The sequence below is a fragment of the Scyliorhinus canicula genome, chromosome 2 (assembly GCF_902713615.1).
Source record: "Scyliorhinus canicula chromosome 2, sScyCan1.1, whole genome shotgun sequence".
Lineage (NCBI taxonomy): Eukaryota > Metazoa > Chordata > Chondrichthyes > Carcharhiniformes > Scyliorhinidae > Scyliorhinus > Scyliorhinus canicula.
In genome coordinates this window covers 86,972,858-86,992,324 of record NC_052147.1, presented here as the reverse complement: position 1 = coordinate 86,992,324, position 19,467 = coordinate 86,972,858, and the positions used below count along the sequence as shown (strand labels likewise).

Genomic DNA, 19,467 nt, shown 5'->3' with positions numbered 1-19,467 from the left:
TACGTTTGGGAAGAATCAATGTAACGGTTTGAAATGTTGCTGAACACAAGCTAGAGTTTTTCCATGAATGTTAATCCTTCTTTCAGCCTCTCCAATTTTATTTGGGGTCGCTGCAATGATGGTTGATCACCCTTCCCCATCTCCTGTTAGTCACCCATTCATCCACCCCTGCTGCATTTAGTCCTCTTGCCGCTGCATCCTAGTCCTTGGACCTTCGTCCTTTTCCTGGTAGTCACATCTCCATCGCTCGCATCACCACATTTCTCCTCTCTCGCTCTCTCTCGCTCGCTCGCTCTCTCTCTCTCGCTCTCGCTCTCTCTCTCTCCTATTATTGTATAATTTCAGTCACCTCTTGACTACTTCCTCCAGTGCTTCCACAATCCTCACCGACCACCTGATGTACTGGTTCTTAAATTTGTTATTTCTTATTTCACTCGTCTATTTCAACATCCACATCTCAATAGCATCTAATTGTTATTCCTCTTCCGGATGTTACCTAAGTTTCTACTCAAGGCTGTCCTGTAGTTTCTTACTTTCAGTTTAGTAATTCTTTTCAATCACAGAACTCCTGTTACATTCTTCCAATTTCCATACTTCTATCTTTCGCTGCTGCTGACAACAGGTACTTGAAACTGCTCACTTCAGGTCTTCACTCATATTTACACTTTCACTCTGATCCTCTTCCCAGGCTCAAAGTGACAGTCCATTTGTTATTTCTTTTACTGATCTTCATACCCCATTTTCCAGCTCACCAGACACTCGGTCTTGTTTCCAGCATCCCCACCAAAAAGCTGCTGTCATCTGCAAACATCATTGACCATGCCAATACACATTGGTTATACCACTGCATCCTTGATTGCGTCTGACGTTGATAATCGGGGAAAATGCTAGAGTCCAATATAAAAAATTTAATAGCAGAGTGCTTGGAAACCAGTGGCATGATCAGACAGTCAGAATAGATTTATGAAAGGGAAATTGTGTTTGGCAAAGCTACTGGAATTCTTTGAGAATGTAGCTAATAGAGTTGATGAGGGGGAGCCAGTGAATGTGGTTTATTTGGACTTTCAGAAAGCGTTTGACAAGGTACCACATCAGAGACTAGCATGTAAAATTAAAACCCATGGGATTGGGTGTAGTGTATTGAGATGGATAGAAAACTGGTTGGCAGACAGGAAAAAAGAGTCAGAATAATCTGATCTTTTTCCAAGTGACAGGCAGTGACTGGTAGGGTACCGCAAGGATCGGTGCGAGGACCCCAGCCAGTCGCAATGTATATTAATGATTTAAATGAGGGAACTAAATGTGTCTCAATTTGCAGATAACTCAAAGGGTGAGGTGTGAGGAGGATGCAGAGATTCTTGATTGTGAATTGGACAAGTTGAGTGTGTGGAAAAATGCATGGCAGCTGCAGTATAATATGGATAAATAGAACATAGAAAATTACAGTGCAGTACAGACCCTTCGACCCTCGATGGTTTCACAGGTCGGCACAACAATCTAAAGCCCATCTACACTATTCCATTATCATCCATATGTTTATTCAATGACCATTTAAATGCCCTTGATGTTGGCGCGTCCACTACTGTTGCAGGCAGGGCATTCCACACCCTTGCTAGTATCTGAGCAAAGAACCTACCTTTGAAACCTGTCCTATACTGTATCTATCTCCCCTCAATTTAGAGCTATGTCCCCTCGTGCTAGACATCACCATCCGAGGAAAAAGGCTCTCACTGTCCACCCTATCTAATCCTCTGATCATCTTGTATGCCTCAATTAAGTCACTTCTTACCCTTCTTGTCTCTAATGAAAACAGCCTCAAGTCCCTCAGCCTTTCCTCATAAGATCTTCCCTCCATACCAGGCAACATCCTGGTAAATCTCCTCTGCACCCTTTCCAATGCTTCCACATCCTTTCTATAATGCGGCAACCAGAACTGCACACACTACTTCAAATGCAGCCGCACCAGAGTTCTGTACAGCTGCAACATGACCTCATGGCTCCGAAACTCAATCCCTCTACCAATAAAAGCTAACACACCGTACACCTTCTTAACAACCCTATCCTTCTTAACAACCCTATCAATAAGGAAATCTGCAGCCTTGCCTGGTCTGGCCTACATGTAACTCCAGAACCACAGCAATGTGGTTGCTCTTAACTGCCCCCTCAAGGTGGATGAATAATTAAAAAAAACAAGGAGATGGCAGATGAATTGAACAAGCATTTTGCATCAGTCTTCAGCATAGAGGATGCCAGTATCATTCCATTAGCAGCTATAAACCAGGAGCACAGAAGGAGGAATTCAGGAAAATTAGTTACCAGAAAAATGGTACTGAGTAAATTGTTGGAGCTGAGGACAGACAAGAGCCCAGGTTCTGATGGACTTCATTCTAGGGACGTAAAATAAGTGGCTAGTGAGATAGTTGACGCATTTATTTAAATTTTCCAAAACTACCTAAATTCTGGAAAGATCCCATCCGATTGAAATATATTGAGCTGGATTCTCCGATTTTGAGGCTATGTCTGAGCATGTGTCTAGTCTTACGATGAAAAAGTTGGCGGCGCCTCCACACCGATGCTCCGCCTGGTGGGGGGGGGGGGGGGGGGGGGGGGGGGCTAGCAGCTGCGCCACGTAAATCTCCCGCTGTTCCGATAGAAACGGCCGGAGAATTGCAGGGTCTGTGGTCACGCACAGCGACGACCTGCAGCGGTCGCGGCGTACAACGTGGCGCCGGCTGCATGTGGACACGCGAGGTTGACAAAACCTCAGACCACAAGTGAGCCACACCGTCGGGTAGTCAGCCCATCAGGGGCAGAGCATCGGGAGAGGGCCTTCAGGTGACATCCTGAGGTTGTCACAGCGGCGTGCGGCGTACTCACCGATGACGTGACATCCACTTTGGTAGAAAAAAGAGAAAAGCAGATTATTATCTGAATGGTTATAGATTGAGAGAGCAAAATGTGCAACGAGATCTGGGTGTCCTTGTGCACCGGTTGTTAAAAGTGAGCAGGCGGTGAAGAAGGCGAATGGTATGTTGGCCTTCATAGCGTGAGGGTTCGAGTACAGGAGCAGGCATGTCTTGCTGCAGTTATATAACGGTCATTGTGAGGCCACATCTGGAAAATTGTGTGCAGTTTTGGTCTCCTTATCTGTGGAAGGATGTTCTTGCTATGAAGGGCATGCAGCGAAGGTTTACCAGACTGATTCCTTTAAAAAAAATAACAAACAATTTACAGTGCCCAATTGTTTTTCTTATTAAGGGGCAATTTAGCATGACCAATTCACCTATCCTGCACATCTTTAAGGTTGTGGGGGTGAGACCCATGCAGACACAGGGAGAATGTGCAAACTCCACATGGCCAGTGACTCAGAGCCGGGATCGAACCCGGGTCCTCATCACCGTAATGCAGCAGTGCTAACCACCGTGCCGCCTTGCAAGACTGATTCCTGGGATGATGTATGAAGAGAGGTTGCATTGTTTAGGATTACATTAGCTGGAGTTCAGAATAATGAGGAGGGGATCTCCTAGAAACCTGAAAAAATTCAACAGGATCAGAAAGTGTAGATGATGGATGTTCCCGATGGTGGGGCTGTCCAGAACCAGGGGTCACTGTCTGAGGATACGGGGTAAACCATTTAAGACAGAGATGAGGAGAAATCTCTTCACCCAGAGTGGTGAGCCTGTGAAATTCTTTACCACAAAAAGCAGTTGAGGCCAAAGGAGTTAGATATAGCTCTTAAGGATTAAAGGATATGGTGGGAAAGCTGGAATAGGTTACTGAGTTGGATGATCAGCCATGGTGTTGATGAATGCTCAAAGGGCTGAATGGCTGATTTCTATGTTTATGTTTCCACATTTTTGTTAATCTAGCTCGAGCCTGGCCTGAAGATTATTTGGCCCCTCTTTGAAATCCAGATTTCCATATATTCTTCCATGACCAGAGATATTTTTCTAGCAATCTTTTTGTATTGTTCTTTATCTTCTTTGAAACTGAACTGTTTCCACTTTAACATAGAACAGTACAGTACAGCACAGAACAGGCCCTTCGGCCCTCGATGTTGTGCCGAGCAATGATCACCCCACTTAAACCTATGTAACCCGTATACCCGTAACCCAACAATCCCCCCATTAACCTTACACTACGGGCAATTTAGCATGGCCGATCCACCTAACCCGCACATCTTTGGACTGTGGGAGGAAACCGGAGCACCCGGAGGAAACCCACGCACACACGGGGAGGACGTGCAGACTCCACACAGACAGTGACCCAGCCGGGAATCGAACCTGGGACCCTGGAGCTGTGAAGCATTGATGCTAACCACCATGCTACCGTGAGGCCCTGTTTAACACTTTCTTTTTTTCTTTTGGCTGCATGTTGTGTTTCTACCTTGCCAAGTTTCTCTGCCAGCCTTTGTCCATGTTCATGTACATGATCGTTCATGTTTTCCTCAAAGTTTTCCTCAAAAAGTCCGCCACTGAGTTTAATAAAAAATATGAATTTAGAGTATCCACTTTTTTTGTGCAATTTAGTATGGCCAATCACAGCGGTGTGCGGCGTACTCACCGATGACGTGACGTTATCCAGTTTGGTAGAAAAATTATTATCTGAATGGTTATAGATTGAGAGAGCAAAATGTGCAACGAGATCTGGGTGTCCTTGTGCACCGGTTGTTAAAAGTGAGCAGGTGGTGAGCACACTACCTTGCACATCTTTGGGTTGTGGGGGTGAGACCCACGCAGACACGGGGAGAATGTGCAAACTCCACACAGTGATCTGGAGTCAGGATCAAACCTGGGTACTTAGCACCGTGAGGTAGCAGTGCGTCACTGAGTTATCAGATTCCTACAGTGCCTCTCCATAAATTCTATTTCTTTCAGCTATTTCGACATCTGTCTGAATTTCTCTTTCACCTGTGGATCTTGAGTTTTCACTACCTGATGCTCTGTCGGTCTCCTTGTCTTAGGCCATTTTATTGTTTTTCTTGCTTTGCCTATGTTGCACCCCATGTTGGAATGCCTGTGCCTCACTGAGGAAGAGTCTCACATTCTCCCCTAATCACAATGTAGTCCAGTTGTGTTTCTCTAGGTAAATTAGGTGTTTTTGGTACCAGGTATTTAATATTACCAGTTGGTATCATAGAATTTACAGTGCAGAAGGAGGCCATTTGGCCCATCGAGTCTGCACCGGCTCTTGGAAAGAGCACCCTACCCAAGGTCAACACCTCCACCCTATCCCCATAACCCAGTAACCCCACCCAACACTAAGGGCACTTTTGGACACTAAGGGCAATTTATCATGGCCAATCTACCTAATCTGCACATTTTGGACTGTGGGAGGAAACCGGAGCACCCGGAGGAAACCCACGCACACACGGGGAGCATGTGCAGACTCCGCACAGACAGTGACTCAAGCCGGGAATTGAACCTGGGACCCTGGAGCTGTGAAGCAATTGTGCTATCCACATTGCTACCGTGGTGCCCCTTATGATGCCCCTATGATGCACAATATCGTGGATCTTTGCTCCCTTCATTTGCTTCTGCAAAATGTGTCCATCATTGATAAGTGTATTCACGCTCTTTCTCTCCCCACATGCCTATTTAGGCCAACAGCTACCAATAGCCTTTCGCTGCTTGGTATTTGTGGTGATATGCCAGTGAACAATATTGTATGCACATAGCTGTGTGACCTCCAACCAGCAGGTGGTGGTAGACATCTGTCATGTGACATCCGGCTATCGGCAGAAGGTTGTAAGGCGTATACCAGGATATTTGCACATAGGAGACTCCATGTAACTTAGTCTGTATAGCATTCGGATTGCTATAAATCAATAAATCATCATTCTAGTTAAGTCACCAGCAGTTTTGTATGCATCATTGCAAAGACAAGACCACAGAACACAACAGTATTGTTTGTATTGAGTTGCCCATCAGTTCCCAGAATTCACATTTCTCTTCTGGCCGCCCCCAGTCTGGGGTGCATAACACATCTTTGAGCCAAGATCATTGTGGAATGTGAAGGCATAGACAAAGATTTAAAATTTAGTTCCGATGCAATATCACAGATATGAAGTAATTGCTCATAATGCATCTTCAAATGGGGGAACCAATGTTTTAGTGCCACTGCACCCTGTTGTTTGAATATTGGACTTATCTGATAGTTTCAATCCTCTTTTCTGGTGTTCAAGCAAAAGACTTCAACTCTACAAATTTGTGCAGACAGCCAGGTGGGTGATTCATTTCAGAAGGGTGGCACAATGGTTAGCACTGCTGCCTCACAGCGCCAGGGACCCGGGTTCAATTCCAGCCTTGGGTCACAGTCTGTGTGGAGTTTGTATATTTTCCCTGTGTCTGCGTGGACGTCCTCCAGGTGCTCCGGTTTCCTCCCCCAACCATAATATGTCCTAAGTTGTGCAGGTTAGGTGGATTGGTCATGTTAAATTGCCTCTTAGTGTCCAAAAGGTTAGGTGGGGTTACTGGGTTTTGGGGATAGGTTGGGGGCTGGGCCTGGGTAGGGTGCTCTTTCCGAGGGTCGGTGCAGACTTGATGGACTGAATGGCCTCCTTCTGCGTTATAGTGATTCTAAGAAAGCCTGAATGCCAGACTGCCAGGATTGTTTAATAATTGAGATCAAATTATTTTATTTCTTTTTGGTAATACTCCAATTTCCATGGCCTCGTTCCAATTAAAGCAAATTGTAATGCACCTCGTGTTCTGCAAGCTATTTTCATAGCACAGGAAAGATAAAACATTTTGAGGTCGAGGGGGGTGGAGGCAGCAAATATTCACAGCTGAAAATTAGTTCCTCCCTTGAGGGAAAAGTATGCCCAGCTGAAAGCTTTTAGCAACATAATTTAATTTGCTGTTACTATGCCTGTAACTGTCTTGCATCTATTGACATTGATTTTTATAGATTGATTTTCCCCCCTTATCTGAAGCCAGTTCAGGTTAATGGTCTTATTTTGGATTTCTGTCTAGTGGGGAGGTGCCATGGAATAATTACAGCACAGGATGAGGATATTTGATCCACCTTGTCTGTACTGCCTCTCTCCAGAACAACTCCGCTAGTTCCACTCGCTTGCCCTTTCCCCTCACTTACCCTTTCCCCATATAGCCCTGCAAATTTTCTCTTCAAGTTCTTCTCTTTTGAAAGCCAAGATTGAATCTGTTCCCATCACACACAACAAGCAGTGCATCCTAGATCATAACTGCTAGCTGTGTAAAAAGAAGGTTCTCCTCCGAACAACCAGTCACTTTAAATCAGTGTCCTCTTATTCTTGACCCTTTTGCCAGTATTGTGGGGTGCTCTTTCGGAGAGTCGGTGCAGACTTGGTGGGCCAAATGGTATCCTTCTACATTGGAAGGATTCTATGGTTGTCCATGTGATTTATTAATTTTGCCACAGATTATCATTTCTAAATGCTTTCCCACTACAGAGATTAAACTGACCCCCTGTAGATGTTGGGTTTACCTTGCAATCTTTTTTTTTGTCAGTAAGAATGTAACATTAGTAATCTCAGACATTTTGGCCAGTGCACACTCTATCTCTCTCTCTCTCTCTACCTAGGTTATTGGTACTGATATGGACCATGCCATCTGGCTGTTCATCATCCCTCAAGAGTGCAATGACATCCTTTGCGCTGAGTTTGGTAGCTCACTGAGCAATTGAGATTTAAAGCTGTGATGCCACTTGCTGGTAAAGTGCTTTAAGTGGACTGTTTCTACCTTTAATTTTTTGCCCAACATCCATTTTATTCAGCATATCTCGGGATGGAGTAAATGTGTACTTTTATAGATTCAGCTGAAACTAGTTTTACAAAGACAATGAAAATGTAGCCCATGATTATTTACAGTAAGAAGTCTTACAACACCAGGTTAAAGTCCAACAGGTTTGTTTCAAACACGAGCTTTTGGAGCGCAGCTCCTTCCTCAGGTGAATGGAGAGTTATGATCCAGCAACATTTATATAGACTAAGTCAGAGATGCTGGACAATGCTTGGAATGCGAGCATTTGCAGGTAATCAAATCATTCGATGGTGCAGGATGAATGTAATGCAACATGAATCCCAGGTCCCGGTTGAGGCCGCACTCATGCGTGCGGAACTTAGCTATAAGTTTTTGCTCGGCAATTCTGCGTTGTCGCGTGTCCTGAAGACCGCCTTGGAGAACGCTTACCCGGAGATCAGAGGCTGAATGCCCTTGACTGCTGAAGTGTTCCCCGACTGGAAGGGAACATTCCTGCCTGGTGATTGTCGCACGATGCCCGTTCATTCGTTGTCGCAGTGTCTGCATGGTCTCGCCAATGTACCACGCCAACGCCACATCATGATTATTTAACAATGGATCAAAATGCACCATCCAGCCAGCATTGTTGAAAAGTAAGCATGTGCTTGTCTGGTAAAGATCAGATTGTGCCAAGGTTTGCCCTTGTCAAAATAGCCAGACACCACTCTTCTATTTCTAACAAAGAATGGCCAATTGAGCAAGTTGCAGGGCGGCTGCTGATGACCTTTATTGTCACAAGTAGGCTTTACATTAACACTGCAATGAAGTTACTGTGAAAAGTCCCTAGTCGCCACATTCTAGTGCCTGTTCACATACACGGGGAGAATTCAGAATGTCCAAATTACCTAACAGCACATCTTTCGGGACATGTGGGAGGAAACCTGAGCACCCGGAGGAAACCCACGCAGACATGGGCAGAAGATGCAGACTCCACACAGACAGTGACCCAAGCTGAGAATCGAACCTGGGACCCTGGAGCTGTGAAGCAACAGTGCTAGCCACTGTGCTACCGTGTAGCCCTAACTGCACCGGCTGCGGGTCACTACCTTCAAGAGAACTCCCCTCAAACATCATCCGATATCCTAGTTTATAAATAGCCAGCCCCACAGACAAAAAAATTGCAACACCGAAGCAGCCCATTTCATTGAGTCTGACGAATCTGTGCATTTACCTTTCATTCTAGAAAATAGCTCTGGTGGTATTTACTTGCCTGTCCCATCATCCACCTGTAACCACTAACCCTGTGAATCTCAGAACACTTCTATTCTCTAGTCTAAATCTCTTGCATTGAATTTTGTATCAAACCTCTCATTCTTGACCCCATAGCTACGTTGAAATTGTCACCTTCTTTCTACCACCTCCCTTCATGCCATAATTTTAAACAGTTCTATCAAAACATCTCCTAATCAGCATGTTTTGATGAAAAAAAATTCAAATCCTTCCATTCTAAGGAGCAGCAACCTAGTGAATCTGTGCTGTATCGTCGCCAAAGCATCAATATACTTCCAACAGCAATGTGCTTAATTAGGTCTGATTGGAAATTTTTATCAGCTCATCAATACTATTTTGAATATTACCTTTAATTTTACCTGAACAGATAAAGTAAGTTAAATTACTGAGAATGATAGCTGGATATCTTCTTTGCACATTAGTAATTGAAATGGTATGTATGTTCCATCTATTACTTACTATAATTTGGTTGGAACTGGATAATGATTTTGACTTGTTGATTTGCGTGCCTCTGAAAGTATAAATTGATATTGTTTGATCAAGTGAATAAACTAATAAATGCATTTTCAGAGTTCTGGGTTTTCTTTAATTAAAGAATTCTGTTGTATTAAAATAGAATGTGTGTTCATAGGGCTTTTATTGATGAGCAGATGGGTAGAATGACCTGGAGATTCCCTGTGGGTATACTATAGCACTCATTAAAACTACTTTGAAGGATTTGCTGACATGTTCCCAGATTTCAGTTGCCCTGACTGTTAACCTTTAGGCAGTGCCATACAAAACATTGATTAAATGCAATCTATATCAAGATTTCTGGATGGCTCAGTGAATTTATTCATTGAGTAGCTCAGCCGCATGGAAAAATAAGTCCTGAGTTATCTAATTTCAGCTGAGGTGTTTGTAGGGGGCATCGCAGATGCTGTCAATGCTCCTGGTTTAATGTGGGGAAGAGCACCTAGTTTTGCTGGTCCCTCGGCTATCCAGTAATTTCTGCTTGCTATGTATGACTGCACATCAGGTGAGGACATAATCAAGCTTGTCAGAGATACCCCTGCAGCTGAAAAGCTTGCTGATACAGCTGAATAATGGCCACTCTGGTGAAGCACTGGATGCCTGTGGAACAGCATCCTGGCAAGGAAGCCGTCATCTTCAGTGGGTGGAAGAGCATTGTCAAGGTGGAGAAATTACTGTATCATCTCTGTATTGTTTTAAACTCCATTTTAATTTCTCATTTCAGCAGCTTTTCTTTACACAGCCTCTATTTATGAAGCTATATTAAATGGGTTGTAAATACCGTAATTCATTATTGTATGATTCACAAAGGACAGATGATGTTTCAGCTGATTGATTGGTATTGACAGGCTGGTCAGTACAGGGAATTGAGTTGCCACAGGAACAGTGTTTTATAATAATTATAATGCTTCTGAAGTTACTATTTGTTCTCCCCTGGCATTGCACATGTGGAAGGCAGGCTTAAAAGTAATCTTCAAATAAAGTGGGGTTAGAAGACTGGCATTAATTGGACTAGGTTGTTCAAATGTAATTTACCATTTCCTTACTCTATACATAAAGCACAATATGTTGATTTCAATTATTTATGCAGTCAAACGTTTGGCAATTTGGGAACAAATGAAATACAATTGATTAGAGCATAGGCGTTCTAAATGTGGCATGCTGAGGACACACAAGGTTATTACACAATAGCTCATAGGATTGAGTAATATATTAATATGGATTAAGGATTGGTTAACGGATTGAAAACTGAGTCGGAATAAATAGGTTATTTTCAGTTTGTAAGGCTGTAACTAGTGGGGTATCTCAACGACTTAGATGAATGGACTGAGTGGAATGTATAAAATACCACATTGGCGGCACAGTGGGCAGCACAGTAGCAAAGTGGTTAGCACTGTGGCTTCAGAGTGTCAGGGTCCCAGGTTTGATTCTTGGCCGGGTCATTGTCTGCGGAGTCTGCCAGTTCTCCCCGTGTCTGCGTGGGTTTCCTCCAAGTGCTCCGGTTTACCCCCACAAGTCCTGAAAGATGTGCTGTTAGGTAATTTGGACATTCTGAATTCCCTCTGTGTATCCGAACAGGTGCCGGAATGTGGCGACTAGGGGCTTTTCACAGTAACTTCATTGCAATGTAAGCCTACTTGTGACAATAAAGATTATTTAAAAAAAATTAAAAAGTGGTTAGAACTACTGCGTCACAGTACCAAGGACATAGAAATTACAGTGCAGAAGGAGATCATTTGGCCTGTCAAGTCTGCCACCAGTCCCTTTGCGTTCATCATCTGCTCCCTGCCTACTCTTCCCCTTATTCATGCTGACTTCATGATCTAGTTCCTTACAGGCTTTAGTTACTACCTCCTTACTGTCCACTAACCACCTCATTTGGTTCCCATCACCCTGCCACATTAATTTAAACCCTCCCCAACAGTGTTAGCAAAAGCACCCCCAAGGACATTGGTTCCGGTTCCAGCCCAGGTGTAGATTGTCCAATTTGTAGAAGTCCCACCGCCCCCAGAACCGGTCCCAATGTCCTAAAAATCTGAACCCCTCCCTCCTGCACCATCTCTCAAGCCACGCATTCATCCTGCCAATTCTTTCTTTTCTACTCTGACTACCACGTGGCACTGGTAGCAATCCTGAGATTACTAACTCTGAGGTCCGATTTTTTAAAACTTGGCTCCTAACTCCCTAAATTCTGCTTGCAGGACCTCATCCTGTTTTTTACCCATATCATTGGTGCCTATATGCACAACGACAACTGGCTGTTCACCCTTCCCCTTCAGAATATTCTGCATCCGATCTGAGATATCCCTGACCCGTGCCCCTGGGAGGCAACATACCATTCGGGAGTCTTGTTTTCGACCACAGAACCACCTATCTACTCCCCTTACATTTGAATCCCCTATGACTATAGCCCTTCAACTTTTTCCCGCCCTTCTGTACAGCAGAGCAAGTCACAGTTCCATGAACCTGGCTACTGCTGCCTTCCCCTGGTGAGCCATCTCCCGCACCAGTATCCAAAATGGTATACCTGTTTTGGAGGGAGATGACCGCAGGGGACTCCTGCACTGCCTTCCTGCTTTTTCTCTGCCTTTTGGTCACCCATTCCCTTTCTCCCTCAGCAATCCTAATCTGTGGTGTGACCAATTCGCTGAACGTGCTATCCACGGCCTCCTCAGAATTGCGGATGCTCCAAAGTGAGTCCATCTGCAGCTCCAGAGCTGTCATACTGTCTTACAAGAGCTGTAGCTGGACACACTTCCCGCACGTGAAGGAGCCAGGGACATCAGCCACGTCCCTGAGCTCCCACGTTAAGCAAGAGGAGCATAATACTGGTTTGAGATCTCTTGCCATTTTTGATCTTAAGCTTAATTTAGTCCACCTATAATATTGAATAATAGATAAATAATCACACGATTTTTAAAAAAAAGTAGAAATAGAGAAACCGTACACACCTCGGGGAAAAGAAAAACTACATGCCAATCACTTACCTGCTGGCTGTGATGTCATGGTTCAACTTCTTTCTACTTCTACCTGCCCTCTAGTCTCCCTCTTTATCTTTCCTCGGCTGGGATCCTTACAGTGATTGTTTTTTTTTGGTTAGAGGAGGAGGTAAGGAGGGAAACACTGAAGAAGTGTTTGGGGTTTAACTTGCTTGACAACAGCTCCTCCACAAGCCACCTTCTGGATACAGTGACCGCAATGCACTGATGCAATTTGTCCCCGCAATAGCCAATCAGCGGCTGCACTCTGCTGCCCTCTGCTGGATTCTTGCCTTCACTTGAACATGGAAGGTGTCTTGCCCAGGTACACCTTCTGGATACAGTGACCGCAATGCACTGATGCAAATTTCCCCCGCAACAGCCAATCAGCGGCTCCGCTCTGCTACCCTCTGCTGGATCCTCCAGATCTGCAAAGTTCCCTCCCACAAACAAGTGCCTAAAATATTCTATCCCCACCTGCCACCACCCCAGGAACCTCGCATCCAACCCTAGCGGAGCAATAATTATCGCAAATCGGTGCCTACAAAGACATGCCTTCCAATCCAAAGTGCTTCCGCCACTAGTTCCAAACCCTTAGTGCTGATACCACCATCGGGCTTGAGTACCTGCCCAGTGAGAATGGAAGGGGCACCAACAACAGTGCCCTCTGGGTGGTCCCCTTCCTTGAGACCGCCTCCATCTACCCCAAACTGACTGCTCCTTCATCGCCATTTCCTAACCATTGCACAACCAGCTGCTCAATAATAGCCCCCCCCCCCCCCCCCCCCACCACCACCACCAAAATCAGCTGGTGCGTGTCAAGGTCTGGAATCTTTGCCAAAACCTACCGCAGAAAAACAGCTTCATCCCAATTTGGGGCATATACATTCACTAGAACCACCTGCGTACCCTCCAGCTTCCCACTCATCATCACAAACCTTACCCCCAAGACATTGACTGTACTTCCCACCTTAAATGCCACCCTGTTATTGATCAACACTGCCACCCCCTTCATCTTTCTATCCAACCCCAAAGGGAACAGCGGCCCCACCCATCTCTTCCTCAGCCTAGTCTGGTCCCCCAGCTTCAGGTGTGTCTCCGGAAGAATCACCATGTCTGCCTTCAAACCGCTTAAATGTGTGAAAACACAAGATCTTTTAACCGGGTTATTCAAACCCCGAACGTTCCATGTAAGCAACCTGGGTGCACACCTCGCTTACCCTCTGGGCCCTTCCCATTGCCCCTTAACCAACTGCGACACACCAACTCCTCCCTTAACCAACTGCGCCACACCCCCTTCCTCCCCAATGAACAAAGAAAAAAGACCCCCCCCCCCCCCCCCCCCCCCCACTTCACTCCCGTTAACTAGCCAGCCGGCTAGCATGACCGCCGCCTACCCACCTTCCTCCCAACAGCACTTCACCTGCAGTTGCCCCAAAACAGTAAAACACACTTACCCAGACACGTTAAATCCACCAAGCTGCCCGGTGTGCAGACCTAAATTCCCTACATTAACATTTCCAAAGCTCAATGTCCTTGCACACCTCCCAGTCCATGGTCTCTCATCAATTGACTCGCCAACTCCGGCGTGACAAATAAAACTCTTGATTCTGGTGCGTGACCCACAGACGAGCAGGATACAACTTCTCTCCTTTCTTGTAGAGGGCAGCCTTGATCCGATTGAAACCAGCCCACTGCTTGGCAAACTCTGCACCCGTCTAGATAGATCCTTAGCATGTTCCCTTCCCAGGTGCACTTTCTTGTTTCCTTCCTCCAACTCAGTACCTTCTCCTTGTCGAGAAATTGACGCAGCTGCAACGCCATCGCCCTCGGCGGCTCCCCTGCCTTCGGCCTCTTCCTCAACGCCCTGTGCGCTTGATCCACTTAAGGTGGATAGTCAAAGAACATATTCGTCCCATAATCTGTGGCATGCGTTCCCTCAATTCCTTCAGGCAGCCCCACGATCCAGAGATTCTGCCTCCTGAAATGATCCTCCAGGCCATCCGCCGTCTCCGGCCACCTCTTCTGGTTCTCTGCCATGAGCACCATCTCTGCCTCCAAAGAGGCCAGCTGGTCCTCCTGTTCACCCACCTCTAACATCTGGAGTGCCAGACTCTGCGCCTCCAGCCTCTGCTCCACTGTCTCAATAGCTGCCCTAAGTGGCTTCATCACCTTTGCCAGATCCTCCGAGGTCTCCTGCCTCTGCTGCTGGAACTTGGTGTTCAAAAGCCCACCAGCTACTCAGGCCACTGGATGAGTAATGCCACCCCAGAACGCTCCGCCCATCTATTTCTCTCTCACACCTCGAATAACCTCTCGGCCAGGCTGCTGCCTCTTACACGTCACACTCCTCGTTTGGTAAACCACAAACCGGCCCCACCGATGGAGCACGACTATTTCTCAGTGCTCATGTACCTCGCACCAACATCCCTTAAATCGGGTGAAAAAGGACCAAGCAATTCCACCTCGAGCGGGAGCCGCCAATAGTGCGACCACTCTCTCTATGGCCGCCACCTGAAGTGGAAGCAACGGGAAGTTAAAGGAAATATACTCCTTGCTAGGGCAGCACGGTGGCACAGTGGTTAGCATTGCTGCCTACGGCGCTGAGGACCCGGGTTCGAATCCCGGCCCTGGGTCACTGTCTGTGTGGAGTTTGCACATTCTCCCCGTGTCTGCGTGGGTTTCGCCCCCACAACCCAAAAGATGTGCAGGTTAGGTGAATTGGCCACGCTAAATTGCTCCTTAATTGGAAAACATAATTGGGTACTCTAAATTTATACAAAAAAATATATATACTCCTTGCTAATTTTGACTGATATATTAGTCAGATGGGAGAGGGGGAGAGAAACACACTTTCAGTAGTGCAAAAGGTTTTTTTCTTGTAGCGGATAACTTTTTCAGTGACAATGTTAGATGCCCAGGAGTAACAATACAAATCTGTGTTTCCCTGACACAAAATACCAACTCCGCTGCTATTTTTGACCTGCAGATCAATGCCTAAAGCACTGGTGTAAATGAGGACAGAGGCTGATAAGCATATGGATATTCCTGATTTAAGATTCTGACAATTCAGGACTATAATTGTACTTTTAAATGTTTGCTTCTCATTTCAGTGGCTAACCTATTCAGCAAGCAAAGGGATTGCTAGTTAGTACCTTTTTGTGTGTCTTATCAAGCATTGGGTGTATTCTCCAAGCAATCACTGCTTATTGTTTTTTGTGTATTATCAATGGATACATGCTATCTTTTGAACAATAGCAAAATACTGTCAGAAATCTAAAATATACACAAAATGCTGCAAATACTCACATCGGGCAACACCTGTGGAAAGGTGAGATGATAAAAGATAAAATTTCAGGTTGATGACCCGTATCCAGAACTGAGGAAAGGTGGAATATATAATTTATTTGCCTTTGTCACAATTTTTTTCCTTTTAATGCAGAAGCTAACCATAATATAAGAGTTGGAATAAAAAAATCAGTTTGCACAGTTTCTGGATGTGTGCATTTAGTTCGTTCCTAGGGTTACTCTTCCATTTTCATAACCAGTTAAAGACTTTGTGACGAGGGATATCACTCGTGGTTCCATTGGGTCCTCTGAAATATAAAAGAATCTTTTTATTTTTTTGAACCCATTTTAAGGCTGATCACATTAGATTTTGCACCTTTTGTATATTTGTATATTAGAACATAGAACATAGAACAGTACAGCACAGAACAGGCCCTTCGGCCCTCAATGTTGTGCCGAGCCATGATCACCCTACTCAAACCCACATATCCACCCTATACCCGTAACCCAACAACCTCCCCCTTAACCCTACTTTTATTAGGACACTACGGGCAATTTAGCATGGCCAATCCACCTAACCCGCACATCTTTGGACTGTGGGAGGAAACAGGAGCACCCGGAGGAAACCCACGCACACGGGGAGGACGTGCAGACTCCACACAGACAGTGACCCAGCCGGGAATCGAACCTGGGACCCTGGAGCTGTGAAGCATTTATGCTAACCACCATGCTACCCTGCTATATTGTTGTATATTTTTCTTTTTATTGAACTTGTTGGGCAAGTTTTGTTGAGGGAAAACTTTGGTAAGACCACAAGAATAGGAGCAGAATTAGGATATTTGGCCCATTGAATTTGCTCTGCCATTCTATTGTAGCTGATATGTTTCTAATCCCCATTCATAGAACATAGAACATTACAGCGCAGTACAGGCCTTTCGGCCCTCGATGTTGCGCCGACCTGTGAAACCCCTCTAAAGCCCATCTACATTATTCCCTTATCGTCCATATGCCTATCCAATGACCATATGAATGCGTTTAGTGTTGGTGAGTCCACTACTGTTGCAGGCAGGGCATTCCACACCCTTACTACTCTCCTGCCTTCTCCCCAAATACACCGATTTTCTCCTTTCCTACTCCTGCTTCGGTGGTTGTTCCTTCAGTTGCCTCAGTCCTTAGCTCTGAAATTCCATCACTGCACCTCTCCACCTCTCTACCTTGCTTTCCTTCTTTCATACGTGTCTTAAAACCTATCAACTGATCTAATCTCCGGACTTCCGGTGACGGCGGGTGGGAGGCAGCTGCACACTGGAGGGCTCCCGCTCGGGAATAGGAATTTCGAAGTTTTAACACCCGGTGCCAGGGCCAACAGAGGCTGAAAAGGCTGTAAGAAGGCACAGGGAGGAGAAATATCCAAGTTTGGGAGAAAAAAGGCCGTGATAAAGGGGGTTAAAGGAAGTCTGCCGGAGAGTGAAAAAGTCGGCACAGGAACTGTAAGTAAAGTGGAGGCTGGAACGCCAGGGGAGGTCGCATCGCTCACAGCAGAAGAAATAACCAAGGTGATGGCTGTGGAACTTGAAAAACAGTTCACAAAACACATGGAAGCGATGATGAAGGAGAAGAAAAAGATGGGGGCAGTATTGAAAGTGCTGGTGGAGGAGGCGATTGCCCCGGTGAGGGCAGCGGTATCAAGCGCAGTGGCGGAGGTGCGGAAGCAAGGTGAGACACTGAAGGAAGTGGAAGAGGCATTATCGCAGCACAGTGATCAACTCGCCTCAATGGGGAGGAGTTGCAGAGGGTGATAGAGACCAACAAGGGTCTGCGAGCCAAAATGGAAAACCTGAAAAACAGATCCAGGCGCCAGAATCTGACGATTGTGGGTCTGCCCGAAGGGGTGGAAGGCCCGAGGCCGGCGGAGCATTTTGCCACGATGTTGGCAAAGCTATTGGGGGAGGGGGACGATCCCTCCCGATATGAACTGGATCGGGCTCATCAGTCGTGGAGGCCTGTACCAAACGCGAGTGAGCCGTCAAGAGTAGCAACTCGGTATTTCCGTAGGTACAGTATGAAGGAGAAAGTCCTGTGCTAGGCAAAGCAGAAGTGGGTGGTGCAATGGGCTGGAGCTAGTATACGCATATATCAGGACTTTATGGTGGAACTGGTGAGTGTGGTGATATGCATCACTGGGTACACAAAGGGTTAATGTAAATACACGTAGACGAGCTAGACACTAGAGGGAGCGCCAGAGACATGACACACAGACATTCATCCAATAGGTCAGTAAGATAGGACACGAGCAATGGGCATTCACGACACACACACCGGTGACACTACCACAGGGGGGCATTACACCAACCCATATAAAAGGACACAGCACACATGATCTTCCTCTTTCCAGTGGAGACACTCAGTGTGTACACAGGGTTGATTTGAAACACATCACACCCACCACATGGATTGTAGCAGACTGGTTAGATAGTCTGAGTAGCTATAGCAGGATTAACAGGAGAGTGGAATCCAAGTAGGAGAATTGTTAACAGTTTAATAAATGTGTTAAAGCTATCTCTAAGTCTGAACCTTCCTTTGTCAGAGTGCACATCAAGGAAGCAGCTTATGCTACGTTAAGAGCATGACAAAACAGCGAGGAGGCGGGCTGCCTTCAGCCGGGTGAAGAAGGCACTGTACATCAGCAAGGTGCAGTGCGGCATTGTATATCCAGCTAAGCTGAGGGTGACCTACAAATCCAAGGACTTTTATTTTGGGACGGCGGAAGCAGCAGAGGAGTTTGCTAAGGCAGAAGGACTGTGGCAGAATTGAGAATTGATCGTGTACCGATGTATCCTCATGTAACTTTATTTTTTCACTGCTTGTTGGTGTATGTATTAAATTAGTCAACACTGTAAAAATTTTGACAAGGGAAGAGATAGGACTTTCATTTGCAATGATGGTTCTTGGGTGGGAGATACAGGAGGGATGTCCAAGGTAGGTTCTTTACTCAGAGAGTGGTTAGGGTGTGGAATTGACTGCCTGCTGTGAAAGTGGAGTCGGACACTTTAGGAACTTTCAAGCGGTTATAGGATAGGCACATGGAGTACACCACAATGACAGGGAGTGGGATAGCTTGATCTTGGTTTTGGACAAAGCTCGGCACAACATCGAGGGCCGAAGGGCCTGTTCTGTGCTATACTGTTCTATGTTCGATGTTTGTGACTTGGGTGTGTATGTGGGGGTTGTGTGCTAAAGGAGATTTCTTGGTTTTCCTGGGACCAGTCAAGGGGGAAGGAGACCTGGGTGGAGGCCTCAACGCTGGCCGGTTTAAGGCGACCAGTGAACGGGAGTGAGATTGGGGGGGGGGGGGGGGGGGGGGGGGGGGGGGGGGGGGGGGGCGGCTGCGGCCATCGGAGCCGGGGTCAAAAGTTGGGGGACGGAACCGAGGTTGGGGGAAGGAGTTTACAAGAGGAAGTGGAGGGGAGGAGTCTGGGGGGGGGGGGGGGGTTCTACAATTCAATTACTAGGGGTCACGAGTTCAAGCTGAGGGGAAAAGTTTAAGGGAGATATGCGTGGAAAGTTCTTTACGCAGAGGGTGGTGGGTGCCTGGAATGCATTGCCGGCAGAGGTGGTAGAGGCGGGCACGATAGCGTCATTAAAGATGTATCTAGACGGATACATTTTTTTATTTT

General features: G+C 46.1%; 1 protein-coding gene across 3 annotated transcripts in view; it reads left to right on the top strand.

Annotated features, from left to right (window-relative positions):
* LOC119955646 (tau-tubulin kinase 2-like) overlaps positions 1-19,467 on the top strand; it is a 355,242-nt gene that overhangs the window by 8,947 nt on the left and 326,828 nt on the right. Inside the window, exon 1 of one of the 3 annotated variants that reach the window (XM_038782081.1) lies at positions 10,104-10,186. The exons of the other annotated variants lie outside the window; for them this stretch is intronic. The gene's annotated coding sequence lies outside the window, so the exon portion shown is untranslated. Of the gene's footprint in view, positions 1-10,103; positions 10,187-19,467 lie in introns of those variants that run through there. 3 annotated transcript variants of the gene reach the window in all.